Source organism: Bombus pyrosoma, linkage group LG4 (genome assembly GCF_014825855.1).
Source record: "Bombus pyrosoma isolate SC7728 linkage group LG4, ASM1482585v1, whole genome shotgun sequence".
NCBI lineage: Eukaryota > Metazoa > Arthropoda > Insecta > Hymenoptera > Apidae > Bombus > Bombus pyrosoma.
Genome location: NC_057773.1, coordinates 8,760,504 through 8,778,379, shown reverse-complemented (window position 1 = coordinate 8,778,379; position 17,876 = coordinate 8,760,504). Strand labels below are relative to the sequence as shown.

At 30.9% G+C, this 17,876-nt stretch overlaps 1 protein-coding gene across 6 annotated transcripts in view; it reads right to left on the bottom strand.

Moving 5' to 3' along the window:
* The window catches only part of LOC122567188, a 143,789-nt gene that overhangs the window by 73,674 nt on the left and 52,239 nt on the right, over positions 1 to 17,876 (bottom strand). For 3 of the 6 annotated variants that reach the window (XM_043725497.1, XM_043725498.1, XM_043725499.1), the window contains one exon: positions 10,129 to 10,482. The exons of the other annotated variants lie outside the window; for them this stretch is intronic. The gene's annotated coding sequence lies outside the window, so the exon portion shown is untranslated. The remainder of the gene's footprint in view (positions 1 to 10,128; positions 10,483 to 17,876) is intronic. 6 annotated transcript variants of the gene reach the window in all.

Below are 17,876 nucleotides of genomic sequence, written 5' to 3'. Positions count from 1 at the left end.
ATATCGCGAGAAACTAATTCTTCCCTGGTCCCTATTCCTTCAAAGAAAATATCGTGTCCTCGATAAGGGATGAACGTCAGTTATAATGCATTGATGCATCGATTCGTTTAACAGCGGAGGTGAAGTTGTGCGACCGTTTTCTGCTTGCTAGAAAAAGTTCCATCTAGATTCGTTCAAAAGCAGATTATGTTCAGTGACTGACGAAAGTATTCGAATACGTAGCGCAGAAAATTTTTATCAATATATTATGTACATTATGCGAAACTTTTTGAAATTTTGTTAGCATTGTGATGAGACACGAGAGACTATCGTGATTATTACAGTAAAATTCGAAACCAATTCGAAGATATATAATTTTATATCGTATGCAGATATATAGCGTTTATAGAGTTAGAAGTTATAAGACATTTGTTACAAATATACGTTAAGCGAAAAATGATTATACAGCATGGACAGTAATCTTAAACGTACAATTAGCGTTAAAGGTGATCTCACTAAATATTGTGAATTATCAATAAATGTAGCGAATAATTGAGAAGTATAAACGGAATAATGAGAAAGTTTATTTATAAATATTAATAAAACCTGGATGAAACAGCAGTTTCTAAAACCAATATATCGATTTTTACTTGTTACCTTCTCTTTTCTTTCCTAAGATGAAAAATGGAAGGTGCGCGCTGGATATTTAAGCTTTATGTTGGATCTTCGAAATTTTATTACAAGATTAGTTGGTAATATTGCGAGATTAATATTAATTACATTATTGAGTATACAATATGAGAGAAATATAGGTATGTGTAATTAATAAAGTGAAAAAAATAATGTAGCGAAAGTGATTATGAGAAGGAAGTAAAATTTTGTGTGTAGATCATAGCAATTGAATCAATATTTTGTTTGCTTTTATCCTAATCGTAAATTTTTATTTTCATATTACACGAAATATATTACTCTCTTTAAACGAAATTTATAAACAAATAAGTATAACCTTCATTTACAACCATATTTTATATATGATATTATTACATAAATAAAATTATATTAAATAATTAAATAAATATAATTAAAGTAGAAAGTAGTCTTTTAATAAGAGAAGTTATTAATCGATTATGGATGTTGATACTAATAGATATTTCTTATATTGGTTAAATATAATTTACAGGTATAGTTAATCGGGCAAACTGCGGTTTATCAGATCCGGCAAATTACAGATCCTTTAACGATCAAGCAAATACACAATACCGATATAACTGGGTCATCGATTAGATGTTTAAACGAGATTGGAAGATTATTCAATTTGAATTATGCGATTCTCGGACTTGCTCAATCTGCAATTCTAGTAATTGGAAAGTCTGCTAATTCTTCGTCACGACTTCGATGAAATTTCCGGTTGATCAGGTTGAATGTAATAAAATATCAACGCGAGCATTCACAATTCAAGCGAAGAAGGAAATTTGAAAAAGTCTCAAAAGATGGAAGAATAATGAATAGTGGAAAGATGTTGAGATTGTACATAATATGCAGACATACGTAAAGTATGAAAAATTAAATATTCGCCATAATATTCAACAAATAAAACAAATGTATACTTATACTATTTTTCTGTTACCTTAATCGTATTTATAAAAATATGAGTTTACATAAACGTCTGCAATCTACTAATTATTAAGCGTGACAAGAAAAATGTATTGCAAAAATATTCTAAACTCTCTCACGATGTTTATCGAACAGGCTCATTCCCATTCGTACCAATTAATTCTCTTTCGTAAGAAATACAATTTTTGTTTGAATGAACGAAACGAATGAAGTTCAGTTGAAAATGACCAAACGCGTATTAAATCGTCGATAATCGATCAGACGACAAGCATGTATCTGGAATCGTGAAATTGCAGGCTTGTCCGAACTGGCTGGAGGAATGAAAAATTTCCGGCCGCTTAAGAGGTTCGTTCTATTAAATGCGGATCGAATCGACATTGTTCGCAAAGGCAAAGGCGGCAATAGGTACGCTCGTTACGAGCAGTCGAGGAGACAGGATGTTTAATTAGAGGACAATCCGTTAATGGCAGTACCAGAGAGTGCCTCGCCTAATTCCACGAAATTTCATCAACGAACAAATCGAACTTCAATTCGCGAGACTCTGCTACTCGCTGGCGAGTTTCTCCTTTGGCCGATCGTAATTTAATAACGTCGGTTGTCATCATTTTTCCGATACGTCTCTGATATTGTGTTACCATCTTGGATTTATTAAGAAATTATGAAGTACAAGGGATCGTCTAACGAAGAGTGAATCTCGATTCGCTTGGATTATTCTCGCGTCGTTGGATATCGCGCGCTTCCATAAAATAAAAATAACTAAGTTTTTATTTTATAATTATTATTTAGAATAAAGCACACCTTGCTCATTTTCATGAGTTTCGAACATGTTGTCAAAAGGAACGTTGATATTTTCCTGATATTGTACTGTATATAATATTTCTAATATTTGTCATAAGTTTGCATTAGTTTGAATTAGTTTCGTGCTAGGTTTAGGACAGATTCGAGCTATATCGTCGTTTCTGGTAGGTTTTCAAGAAAGCAATAATCTTCTGGAGGACGATAGAACAAAGAAAGCGAAGTTTTGGAAAATTTTCAATGAATATTTCAATGAATATAATTTGAAATGAAAATTACTGGAGATAAAATTATCTCGTCACAGGATTTTGAATAATCTTAAACAATAAGAAATTAATATGGAACAATTAATATTGACAATTTTCACTGTTTCCAATTAGGAAAATAGGAAAAGTGGACTTTTCACTTCTACAGACAATTATCTTAAAAGGATAAAGTGGATCAAAATTTGATCAAGTCGATGGAGGCTAAGTTCTCAAGGGGTCTTTATAAGAATTTTTCATCGATTTAAAAGAGGTTTAACTTTACAAACTTTTTAACAGACTTACTATCTTCTGTTCAACTTTAAACCTAAGACGAATAAACAAAATAAATTAAACGAGCAGGTAGAGGAACAATACTTGAAGCTCAATTTTATTCAGAATTGAACTTTAAATAACGTAAAGTTTGAAACTGTAACAAAATTGATTGTCGATTTGAAGAACGCAAAATAGTGCAAAACGAATGATACATAAATCACATAATATATTCTGTTCTTTGTATATAACAAATAACACCATTGAACGTAATTTACATAAAACCTATTCCTGTTTGCAAATTCTATTCATTCTATGAAGGACATTAATCATACAAATATTTTCCATTTGAAGAATTATATTTTTCATCAAACGTCGAAATTTTTACAAACGAAGATTACAACTGATAAATCACATGATTCGGAAAGCAATAATTCTATCAAAGTAAATTTCATGCAATCGTGTTGTTGAAATTTAATCCCGAAACTCGATTCAATCAACACCTGATTCACTTAATTACGAATTAACTGGCACAGAATTGGTCAGCTAGTTTAATAGGTGAAAGCTTTTTCGGACGATGTATCAATCAACGCGATGAATCAAGGCTACACACACAAGTCACAATCGATAGAAAATTAATTCACACGAACGCGAACCAACTTCGAACGAGTATGTTTTACTATTTTGTTACAGGATCTAATTGAACAATATAAACAAAAGTACTTATATTTAGCGGCTAATGAAACATTTGCTTTAACGTTAATATAAATCAGCAGTATAAAGTTCCGACGAAGTTATTTGGTAATTAACGATAATTACAAATTTATTACCATTATATTGCGTTATTACGAAGATATTAATTACGAAAAATTACAATTTTTCAGGAAACTATATTTCAATTAAAGATGAGAATATTCTACATACACATCTCAACTAACTTTCTATGGATTAAAAGGATAATGCTGTCATCCCTAGTTAAAATGCACGTTCTAGCGTTTCTTCATTTTCCAAATATGTTGAAATATTTGGAGTTTCTCGTGGTTTTTATTTTTTTTATTTTATTTTATTTTATTTATTACTGTGTAGCTTTTTATAGCACAGATTTTAATAAAAATACTTGATATAAATATTTTTAAGTATATCTAACTTACATATGTATGATAAATGTAACTTGCTATTGAACATTGATCAATAATAGAATGTCTGGTAAAGTGATGGTAATCTTGATTAATATGTAACGATTTTGAAGAGTTTCTTAATCTGTTAATCAGGGGATCCCTTGATTGCTAAACTTCGTAAATGATATGCATAATACACGCATAGAAGTTAGAAAATGAAAAGAGGATGGCTTCGCTACGTCTTCTTCCATGTAATCCAAATGTAAATGTAACTTGTCCTTTAAAACGAAAACGATATTTAAAAAAAAAAAAAAAACAGAAAATTCCTAAGCAAAAACACTATTATGTACAGAAGATTGACAATCCTAATAATGATCTAATTCGATTTTCCAATCGAATAAATTAACACGTTTAATAGATCTAATACGATCAAGGGTTAAGAGATTCATAATACAATTTCCAAGTTCCTCTAATTCACCAATGATACTTCCACAAATGTGTGTGTACGTCTACGTAATATAATACATGGAACAACGTTTTTTCCTCGTATCCGCAATTTCACGACGTCACGTATTCTCAATTCATTTAAAAATCCACCAGCACGATATACAAAAAGCAACGATATTAGTATCAGCCACTGTCGCCGGAAATGTAGGAAGCGGATGGACGACGCTCTGGTCACGCATTAAATCGGATAGTAAGGTCGAGCGCGCGTGTGCGTCAGCCAGTCAACGGGAATTTAAATTTCAGCTCGATTGTACAGCAGTCGGTGGTTCGATGAAATATGAAAAAATTAGCAGGCGATCCACAGCCGTCAACTTGTCACAGACTTGTTCGTTATTTCGAGCGACGAGCGATCGTCTCGGGTGAAAAAGGAGAGAAAGAGAGATGTAGAATGGGAAATAACACGAATCAATTGTAACGCAACGATCAAAGTGCGATCCACTCGAACGAGAATCGTTCCACATGGAATCACGCGGAATCCGATGTTATCGCGGCGGATTATTTCCAAAGTGGCAGTGGCCGCTGCTAATTTCGAGATACAATATTAATTCGGGGACAATTTTCAGATGGCAGGTTGAGTGGGTCTGAAGATATTGATAATTAAACATATGGAAATTGAACGAAGCAAGGATCATCACTGTACTCTTGTTATTTATTATTTATTATTTTCGTAATATTAACAATAGAACTATTTCCGACTAAATTATAAAAGCTGTACTAAAAACTCAAAATAAAAGATATACATATGTAAATTGCATGTACATATTATCCATTATTAATGCAAGATTTATGTATAAAATTTATGCATATATCATTGAAAAATTATCAAAATTATCAAATAATTTTATTCTATTGATATAAGATACATTGTGTATTGTAAACCTATAAAATTTCTACAAAAACTTACAATTTGGCCATTCTGATTATTCGGGTATTTCAAGAGTTAACGATTCAAGTAAACAGTTATGAAATATCGATGACGAGTTGTAAATCCGTTCGATTAATTCTTTAGGGTTCTGTTACACTATAAAACGTAACTTATAGACACTCAATAGTTGCGTCGGTATTTATCACTGACGATATAATAATTAAGGTTTACATAATTAAAACGACGCAACATGTGCGTCAATAGCAGCGTATATTTATATTAGGGAAATATATCCTAATTACGTCCTAACAGTTTCGAACGATTTTAACCATATAGAGACCATTGTGTCGAAGCAATTTATCAAAATTCAAAACCTTGACGCAGATGTGAAAAGGTTAAAGGTTGAGATCGATTCATTTATAACAATGAGATCGTAAATTGATCGAGATACACTTGCAATTGAGGCTATCATAATCTTATTATTGCAGGGCTAATGGAATATTTATAAGACGTAGTGTGGGATAGACGTGATTGATCAGAATTTCCTTTGAAATGGCAAAAAAGGCAATGACGTGATTAGGAACCTTGCACAGCGGGTGAGCCATTATAGTTTGTAACAAGTTCTATAATAAAGAGTGATGGTTTGCCAGATTTGAAGGGGTTGATTTATGGGGTCACCTGTATTGTTGCGATCTGACGACCTTACAAATTTTGGGTTCTAGACAACAAGAAAAACATGTATGGCAATCGGTCTATTATACTTTGCAATGTAAAATTTATATTTCAACAAAAAAGGTGAAAATAAGGACTAACAGGATGAGAGATTGATCTACTTTCCAAATAAAAATTGTACATTACCTAACAATAAAATCAATATAAATATGTTATTAAAATTGAAATATTTGGAGTGATATGATATGTTATGTAATAGTATAGTTTATATGATCTAAGATATTTTTATGTGAATAAGATATAAGAGCCTATTACACGTTATATAGTAACTTATGATAAGATATTGTAGATTTATCTAAATATTACTCCTATATTACTATTCGAATATACTTTTGAAATTAATTGAACTCTCGGAAAAGCAATAAAATGTTCTTCTGGTTCTTTAAGTTACTTTATATCGATCTTTAGTATAATTCCAATAAAAAATTATTTCTTTCTCAAAGAGCGTATTATACATTTTTACTACATTTTTTGCAATTACTTCAATAATATAATAAAATGATTCTTTCGATTCAACAATATATTTTTATCTCAATTTGTAACAATAAAAACACACATATATGACGCTATAATTAATTTTTTCCTCATTAAGATACGTTATTTAGGAAATTAAACATTCTGCTCGTCCCTCAGAAATAAAAGTAACAAAGAATAATTTTACAATAATTTTTTCTCTCTGGATATATATCAAAACATTTTTATTTTTTAATACATACGTATAATGTTAAAATTTTTAAAACTTACCTATTTATTTTTGTATATTTAATTAGCATATCTAGAGGATATTTGAAAGCACAGAATACGAACGATGGAAACTTTCGCAACGAACATGTAGAATAAATAACTTCTCTACAGCCACGATCAGCAAATATTATAGTAACTTTCACGAAGCTTCGCTCCCTCTTTACGTTCCTCTGTATGAGCAATATTATATGTATGTGTATCGAGTTGCCTACACACACACTTGGGGAAAAGGATTTTCCTGCAAGGAAAAATGCGGGTAAAGCGATCCAAAGAAATTTTCGTGATATTCATGGGGTAGAGTTCAAGAGATTGAGCTTGTTTCTTTTTCGATTGGAAGGAAATAAAAGTAAGGAAATAAAGGAAATTTCAAGAAATATAGAGTTTTCGAGAAAATAAAGACCGAGTTTACTACTTAGAATGCGGATGTTATACCGACAATAAAATTTTCATAAACCGAAGAATGGAAATATACACTAGAAAAGGAATGAGTTTTAATGATTAGTTTTAAAGTTTAATACGCGGTGTCCCGTAAAAAATGTGGCATTGAATTCTTGCTCACTGTTAACTTTTAATAAATCAACTTTGGGGTTGTTTCGTAGTTTTTAACATTTCGACGAGATATACGATGTTTTAGCAGTTTAAAACAGTTTTTAGCAACCTCGGACAAATTGAATTTTTAGTATATGTTAACGTTATATAATAAAAGTTAGAAAAGCAAATAATATAATTATGAATATTAAAAATGATACGAATGCAATATATTCTTCAACGATCGAAAATATCTTAAAAATATTACGAACAAGTACGGAGAAATAAATAAAGACATCGTCAATATATTATTTAGAAAATGAGAAATTCTGATATTTTCACGGTAAAATTATTTAATGCACTGTGCAAGTGACATCTTGGTTCTGTGTGTTTATGGCTGAAACCAAACAAGAGACCAAGCAATTCGTATTGATGCATCGAAGAATATCGGAAGTTTTTGGATTGGCAAACAATTTACAAAAATACCAGTAAAATGAGAAATTTGTTATAAAACTGGCATATATGTAAATGTCAAATGTATCATAAAAATGAATAGTTACTTCACACCGTATATATAAATATTATATTTATATCTATATATTATATATGTAAGAAGGAACTTTTATATTTAATTATAATTTTATATTTCATAATACATCCACTGCAACATCTTTTTATTACGTATATTAAGATATATTTCTTCATTCTGTGATGTTAGAGCCATGCCAGGACTCAGTTTCTATTGAATAATAATTTATCTACCTGTGGAGGATTCCCTATCTTGCATGAAAAATACATTATATCCCAAACTTAAAAAAATGTTAATCTCTGTAACCAATCTTCGCTTCACTCACATTAATTCATGTTATTGACTCTACGACCAAATTTCTAATTAAAAAAAATGACTCACATAAAACTTCCGAAGTCCAACAATTTACTAGTTCGGATTAATCCTGCACCAACTTAAACCTCAATTACTTGTTAGGTTCTAATAAATCAGATTTTGGATTGTTTCGAGTTTTCTTTAACATTTCGATGAGACGTTCAATATCTCAGAAATTTGTAACATTTTTGCATCTCAGTTTCATTTATTGCATCATCTGTAATACTATTTGAATTAGCTTCGTCGAAGCGTCAATCGTCATCCGCTCCTTGAGGAGTGCGTATTCGATGACCGCGGATCTTTCAACGGAACTTACATACATTCGTTGAACTGTACAGTAAAAGAATACACGCGTCTACGAATATGCAATGAATTATTGGAAACACTGAAGCAAATGCTATGGTCAAGGATCTCTGGAATGTCAGAATGGGAAAGACTGTTGGAGGATGTTGCGGAGTGTACGGAGAGTGAAAGGTACATTAGTTACAGGAGAAGGGTGAGCAAAGGGTTAAAGAGCACGGTATACAGGATGACCCACGCAACTAGGACAAGCTATTTAAATAAATATCAATGAAATTTCGTTAAATATGATTACAAAATGTATTTGTACACGTATTTTCCAATGAAGTATTTTTTAATTAGATTTTACATCTTGTTTGTTTAGTACCAAATTTAATGTAATCATATGAAATCATATATATTATTATTATTACTATGATACGAAATTTATTATAGGGCCTAATTTACTAACACATAAATGCAATAACAAACGCGCAGATGTGCAAGTATTCTTTGTACTCGTTGTAATAAATTAAATTTACATATGTAACGCTAACATTATTTCCATTAAACTTCATCGATATTTACTTAGTTTTTGTCGCCCAACTACATATGCATCATAGTTTTAACTAATGAAATTCTTCTTTATCTTTTACCTCTTCGTTGTTATAACTTGTGCTACTTGCGTGGAACACGCTGTATACCGTTCAGCCGTGCAGTGGGAACGTATACATATACTGTACGTTCCTTTACAACTCCCTTGTGGATCGTATGAAAAATATGGTTTTTGGTGATAGTCTGGCTATTGTCGGTTACGTAAAACTAAAACGATACTTTATACCGGAAAGAAATATATTGCTCCGTTCTTTCGAGTTTTCTTCGAAGGAGCTAAAATGAGCTCAGTTTATACAGTTTGAATTAGGTACTTTAAAAATATCAAGGAAGAGGCGAAACTTATAGGACGTGTTCAAAGTTGGGATCAGATGCGAAGGGATACTGGTTTATTAGACTTTTGCTATCTCGTACATGGTGTTCCTAAATATTGTTTTTACTTAGTGTTTCAAAAGACAAATATGTAAATCAATGGAGGTACGCGTTATAAAATATGTTTCTACATATTCTTCCAGTTCTTCAGTTTTTGGATATTCTTAATCTTGTGGTTACGAATGGAATTTACAGAAAAGCACACAGCTGACAAAAATGTAAATTTTTGAATTAAGGGAGAAACTTAATAATCCTATATAGGTACCAACATGTAGCAATGAGCATATAAATGGGAAAATTTTATTTTCCCAATTTTCGTGTAAAATACAAGATTTACTTATTTGTTATATTTATATTAATTACATAAAATAGAAAAGCTACTTATTCCTAAATTAAGTGTTTCAAGCACAAAGATATATCTGAAATGTCTCAATAAAAGGTAATTTCATCTAACTTGTCAGAACTACTTATATCTATACGACCTTCGCTGTATATTCTTTAAATTTCATTTGTCTTTTGATGGCCGATTTCGGTGATCGTAAATCATCGTTTAAAGCCACGCAAACATTCCAGCAGTTCACTCACCTTAAACATTGTCGATTGGCGAGTCGTAACGCGGCGACGTTCTAGCCGTGATGATTTCGTGCGGTGCGAAATCATGCGCTCGAGTGGCGGGCAGATAATACACGAGGCAGGAGACCCCGACGAGGAACAGGAAGAACAGGAACACGATGTCGAACATTAACAGGGAGTTCAAGGTCATCAGCTGCATCGTGCGCGTACAACTTTCTCCACCATTACACACATATACACGCGGGATCCTCACGCAAGCGCGTTCTCACCCGCCAGGTATATTTCCTTCCACTTCGACTTTCGTATCCTTTGGTATCCTCGACTTCCGTTTCCTCGTCTAGCTCGCGATGGATGCGCGAGTATCAACTTTTTGAAAGAATATATTTTTCAATAACGTTAGAAAGGTTTGTTTGAAGCGATAACGATTGAAATTTGAACGTAGCAATTCGTTTAATAGATGGAATAAAAGATGATTATATATGCATATGAATATAAATCATCGGCATTAAATATGAAGATATCTATTTAAAGGCAAATTTGAATTTATCCAATATTCTACGTGATAAGTTGTATTAGACGGTGTGAGTGAAATAACAGATTTATAATAAAATATGTTATGTGCGTTATTTTGCAAGTTAACGTTTCTCGCGAAAGATCAGACAATATGGCTTTTATTGTATCCAAACAAAGTGAGCATTATACCTATACGTTTACGATTGCATCAGTTGTTTCTAAATCTTCATCTCTTTCATTCGAAAATTTTTATAAATCGTCGATGATATTTTTCTGCTCTTTTATTTCTGGATACAATAAATCCCGATATTTTATATGAGATTTTTTATACGAATACGAAAAGAGTAAAAACAAGATTATCCTGCATAAACGGATTTTCCATTGAAAGCTAATCATTTTTTAAAGTCAGTAATGTTTGTATAAGAGAGGAATCATATTTTCCTTTTGCTATGTATACAAAATTATCCCGTAAATGTATAAACATCGGACGAGTAATTACGAGTTCTCATTAAAATGTCAAGTTTTTCGAAATTTTTGGTTAACCGCTTCCACGAGGATTGGTACTATGGAATTTCAATAGACATTCAAGGTAGCCTGGCCACAATCAGCTGAAATGTTGAACTGCAAATCGAACCATAATTGGATTTTCCGGAGGTTATCGATATCAAGTTATGCGCGAATCGTTAATACCACCTCTATTATAATGAGCTATTTGTGCGTCGTGCATTGTGATATCGACTGTTATGGATGGTACTTTTACTTCGAAATTAATGCAACATAATTGAAATCATGATCGATCGTGCCATATACGGGAATAAAATCGAATTCGAAAGTCGATTTTCAAAGTGTGTTATTTGTATACATTATATGAATTGCATATCGATTCGATACATACATTAAGCTTAAGTGCGATCAGACTTCAACCCCTAAAATTATAAATTATGCATATAAATTTTAATATCGGTTTTATTAATTCGAAATGTAATGTAAAATTGACAACATTTACATTTACTAAATTCAGATATAATTATTAATATAAATATGTTCACTGAGTAAATAATTTTGCTTCCAAAATAAGTTACCAAATTTGATCACTAAAATAGACTATGAAATCATTTAAATAAAGCTTCTAGAACTCAAACGTTTCTAAGAAGAATCAATAAAATGATACTTGAAGCATTTTACAATAGATACATATTTGCAACACTAGTTAACAGTTCCTAATCTTTGTTATTATAAGTGAAAACAATATCTCCTATACTACATGTCTTTATATATCTTATCTATAACTATTTTTGTGGTAACGCAAGGTGTAAACAAAGCTATTTATGAAACAACAGATAAACACAATCATTGATCAGTTCCTTTTTAATACGATAAAATAATATGCGTTCCATAATAATAACTGTTACACAGTACACACTGTAAACAATGCTTTCTTATTGCAAAAACGCACATATTTTCATATCAGAAATTTTTCCAGCAATTTTTAGTCCGCGTTATAGGGGGTCCGACTGTGTATATCATAATTAAATATAATATTTAGGGGTGTTATTGAGACGATAAAAAGGCTGACAAGAGATGTACATATCTGGGAATTGAATCGCAAATAATCGTTACGGGTGGAAAAGTTTTGTGAGAACACTTCAATCGATCTTGAACGTCTAGTGCACGTCTGGTGCAACGAAAGAGGAAGATCTCGATCTTTTGAAACACAATAGATCCAAGCCATTAGTTGCAGTGACAGTGATATGGCGAAAGAAGAAACGTTAAGTGCAGAAGACAGCATCGACATCGATCAACGATTAGATGTATCTAATCTGTGGAAAACTTCCACGCGGGAATAGCTCGTTTTAGGTTCCAGATAAGAGAAGCTTTCGATAACATGTGAAAAGTTAAATAATTTCATATTTTCTTCATTTTCTAATAGAATCGTCAGTTTTTCATTGTGGTAAAAAGACACAGTTAGATCAAAGAAATATAGAAATCTTTTGCAACTTTCTTTTTGAAAAATTGTTCTTGCCTTCGTACAATATTTTTGCTTATTATACATTAGGTATAATCGTAGGCACAAATAAATGAAATTTACATATCGATTGATTCCTTGAATATCGTTAATTCATTATTTTCTTCTCTTACTAATCTGAATTCTCTTATTTTTTCTCTCTTGTAATTGTTGTTAAATGTTTGGCTTATATATTATATGATTTTTTATTACATATTATTATTAATAATTTTATATCATAAAATAGTATTTTATATAATGTTTGAATGACAATACATTATAGAAAGGTATTATATATGAACACTTTACGGCATCGGCTTTCAAATAATTAATTTTTTGAAAAGAGTACAAAGTCTGAACTGTTTAATTATAAATTGTTTTCAAGTACGTTCGAGTTAGAAAAAAGACTGAAGAAGAAGCATCCTGCAGACCTCACAATAGAAATACAATAAAACCTGGAAAATGGAGTCCCACTGGGGGTAACCATCCACATGCTATATTTTATCAAATATTTACAGCTTTTACCAAATGTCCTACTGGATAAATTATAAAATTTAAATAAATAAATAAATGAAAAGAAAAGTACGTTCGAGTATGTAGATATATTATCGACGGTAACAGTTGAATTCAATGGATTAACGTAGATAATTATTTTTTCTCGAGGAGAAAGATTTATCAGATTCTATTTAATATTCTGTATTCTCATCGTACTTGATTCTGGAAAATTAATTTTATCAATTGTCTGGAAAATGTCGTATCACAAATTAAACGTGCAAGACATCGGGCACAAATCTATAAATAAATCCCATTTCCTTCTGCATCAGAATATCTTAACATATACTTGACATAGTTTGTCATTTCGAACAGCAAGTCAATACGTATAAATTAACTAGTGACCTATTGTACTCGAGATTTATTAATACCAAATAGGAAACTCGATTTATTTCCTGCAATTCGAAGAAAAATGTGCGACTTCGATCGACATCTTGTTGAACCACTTGACATTATTTTTTCGACCGTTCAACGATTTCGTATTCTCGATTCGCTCAATCATTGACGCGAGGTTGACGATAATGTTAACTGATCTCACAGAATTTATTTCAGTCTACAGTCAAGTAGTAGATGTATTACGGTACGTAACATGGTTTATGTTAAGGATAAGTTTTCGTTTAATCACCTTTTTACGAAATGAAGAGTAATTACGCTTCATAAATATGTTATGTTTAAATGAAATGATTACAAGAAATAAATCAGCTTTTCTGATCCCATTATAATAAATTCTTAACAAGATTTTTCTGTTAATTGCCAAAGAAAAGGGACTCTTAATAACAGAATAATTAAAAGGGTAGCGAGCGTAAAGTCTTTTAATATCTACCGTTCAAGACATTAAACAACGCCTAATTAAAATTATTTCTATTAATATTTCTAATACAATTTTGTATAATAATTCGCCGTACAATTTCTTCTATTTATAATTGATTGCAAATCAAATACTTTTCTTCACGAGCACTATATATTATACAAATAATTTAAACAACGGTTTCAGTTATCATCAGATATAAATTAGTTCCATTATGATAAATCATATATAGTTATTTCTCGTTCTAATTACTTATACTATGCATTACATTTAAAGAAAAAAAGGGAAAAATGGTAACACAATCATTTAATCACGCGCAGTAAATTTTATACTAATTATGTAACAAATACTTGACCCTACATTTTTTATCGTATTTCAACTTTGCTCATTAAACGTCCATAAATTTACTAAATGCTATTAACGCCAGCTTTTTTCTCGTTAATTAAAACGTACTTTATATAAGCTGCGGAATTTACAAAGTTTGTTGTTAAATCTGGCAGGATCTTTATTTAAGAGGGAAAAAGAGCAGAAAATTGTATCGCATAATTTCCATGTTTATCTCCGTGTCATTTTCGAATCATCGGAGCAGATACGACGAGCTAATGAAATTTTTAATATATATACTCGCCGGTAATTAACGCAACTGGCGGCGTCATTAACAGCTGTATCACGGTTGATCTGACCTGTCTATGAGCCTGTCTGCTCCGACGATTTTCCACTTACGCAAATTCACCGGCATACTGAATGCAAGCCGATCTTCATCGACCTTGCATCGCCACTGCCACCGGAAATTTACGGTATAACATAATTTCCGTTCGGGAACACGTTTTCAAAAGATAAACTCTACCTCTGACGAAGTCTGCTTGTTCCAATAGATCGGGAGTTACTATGAAAATTTGTAAATCGTTCGAGTATGAAAGCTGTGTAAAGCATCTGCTGTGTTTAAGCATCTAGAATCGAATCGAAGATTTAACGCTTTAAATTTTTTTAAATTTATCGATTCTTCTTCGTTGTTTCCGCTCTTTGCGAGTGAACGACGACCGTTTAATTATACGCATTAATATCGTCGAAGTTATGCCAAAGAAGTGGCATAATCGAGTTGGACAGAAGTTGGCATGGTGACTACAAAATAATTGGCTTTACATAATAATTAATGAGATTCAGGTATATGCAATTTCGTATCACGTAGTAATACTTTCACGCGACTACAGTTATTTGATAGCGTGAAAGTGGAATGTAGAACCTGATAAGAAAACGATTGATAGGGAAATAATGGTACCCATGTGTAAATAGTTTTTGTAGCCACTGTATATTGATCAATTTTATCGAAAGTAATTATTTGCTTTGTGGAAAACTAAATATTAATCGTACGTTTTAGTATTAAAGTTGCAGGAATTTATTAAAGGGATTATAAGAGTAAATAATTATTAAATATACATAACAATGTGAAATATACGAAATATGGCGCTTCTTGTAATGCTTGGTAGAACAATTTTCTACCGAGGTTTTATTCTTTAAATTATATTCTCAAAAACAATTAGAGTAAACAATTTATTAAAGAATTTTTCAAAGAGTGTTTAGCTCCTGAATGGTTCAACTGAAAAATGTAAACATTTCGGGATCAAATAAGTGAAGTAGAAAATTGTTAATTATTTAAGCTCTGAGAATCTAAAATATTGTTTGTGCGTATGGAAAATGAAAAAGGTATTCAGTAACGTAACGCTGTTATCGCAAGGATACATACACACATGCACCCTTAATTTACAGCGAGTGTTTTATCTAAAATTCATATATATCTATATAGATAGTTGTTTGTTATCAAAATTAAATCCTGGAGAATTAACGAACTTTTTTGTAATTAAAACTGTGTGACCGGAGATGAACTAATTTAACGTAACAGTGAACAACTTTAATGTTCGTTAATGAAATCTCTTGTGCCCTGTATTCGCGCAATAAATTTTTCGAAAATCCAATTGATTTAATTAATTTCAATTATTTATTTATTGAATATTTGAATTGATTGGTATTGTTATGAAAGATTATAAAAGAATGTATTTGTCTAAGTTATCAAAAAATGAAATTTCGATATTATATAGAAACAGAAAGAAATCGTCTTATTATAAAACAGGGTTCGTTATATACTTTGTACTAATACTTTATAAAGATATTTATCTAATCTTTATAAACTACATATCTTTATAAATATATACATCTTGAAATCAATATTTTAATAATTCAAGTCAGTATCATGTTATGGCAGAATTTTACCAGTTCTTTTATTTTCTTCCTTTCATAAGAAAGCATATTTGCATACTTGGTATAAATGCAAATTGTATAAAATTTTAAAACAGCAGATTAAAACTGAAAAACTTCAATGTTTTCAATCTTAAAAATAAAGAAAATCTGCAATGCTCAATATAATACGTCAATTAAATGATTCTACGACGTTTAAATTGATTTTATTCACAAGCTTTTCGTTCAGAACACATGGTTCGGTGTTTTCTATTTTTATGTAAGTATGCACTATAAATTATACGAATAACGTGATGTAGAATGCATAGTAATGGACGTTATTTGTATTATATATATATGTATAATGAAGCGCGACGTTGTATTATTCTATTTGATGTAATTTTCGTACTAGAACTTACCGGCGGTGAATTTAATTTCCATTAAAGGAACGTACTACATCATACGATTAATTAATGCACTGTACATGAGTAAATATACAGGAAGAGTGAAAGAGTAAAGAAGAGGAAATTATCTAAAGAAAAGTTGGTTTTACCAAATTCAAATAAATTAGCATAGAAGCAATAATTGGAAATTCTTATATGTACTTTAATTAATTAATGATACCTCTGATAAAAGTATTAATATTTATGTAATTATATTTCTTGTTATATTTTATCTCAATGATAAAACAGTGCTTCATATATTGAATAATTCTGGCGAAGTAATAAAAATAAAATTAACTTCGGATAATTAATTCAAAGCCGTATAATGCATTTCTGTAATTGTAATAAATGCAATCGTTTCAGTATAATACAATAAGGTTTGGACATTTTTCTAGGAAAAATTTCGTTACTCGTAATAACGCAAAAATTAACATAAAATATAAATTATGTTAGATGAAATAGATACGCAAGGTTTTGTGCCTAACCAATCACGTTAGGAAATATGAACCATCGTTATATCTCTATATTTAAAAAAATCCAACTTTCCGAACTCTCGTTATAAGCGTGTGCCATTAGTCAAGATAAAATAAAATAATTAAGTCTCTAAAATCTGTTTAATACACGTGTTAAAATATGTAACAAATTACATAATCTTCAGATTTTGTTTTATATGCATATGTATGAAAGCCATGTCATAAACCCTGACACAATCGCGATACATTAGAAGATTCAATTAATGTTCTACCTCTAAAATTCTACACCATCAGATTAACAGAATAATTTTCTACCATACGATGCCTCGTTTATTAGAAAAAATTTCCATTTATTGTATTTTTTCAAAATCCAATTAAACGATAATGTGGTTGATATTTTGGATAATTATTTTCGCTACAAATCGCTGCTATTGCATTTGACACGATGCAAAGGACTATTCGGTACTGTTGCAAGAGCTATTACGTCGATCTCTAACGTGGTACGCAGGAAAAATTACTGTAGCGATTTGTAGTTAAAAGATTTACTCGCGCAAAGTACTAATCAAACACGTGCATATCCAATTGAACTTGTAATTTATTCTTTCCGGATAACGAAGCTTCGCAGGATAAGAAGTTATTTTCTCCTTATAATTTGTTTTAAGTACCACGATTTACTGTTTATTCTGCAGGCATATGCTTCAGGAAACAAATAAAAAATCTACACTGCTGGCCAT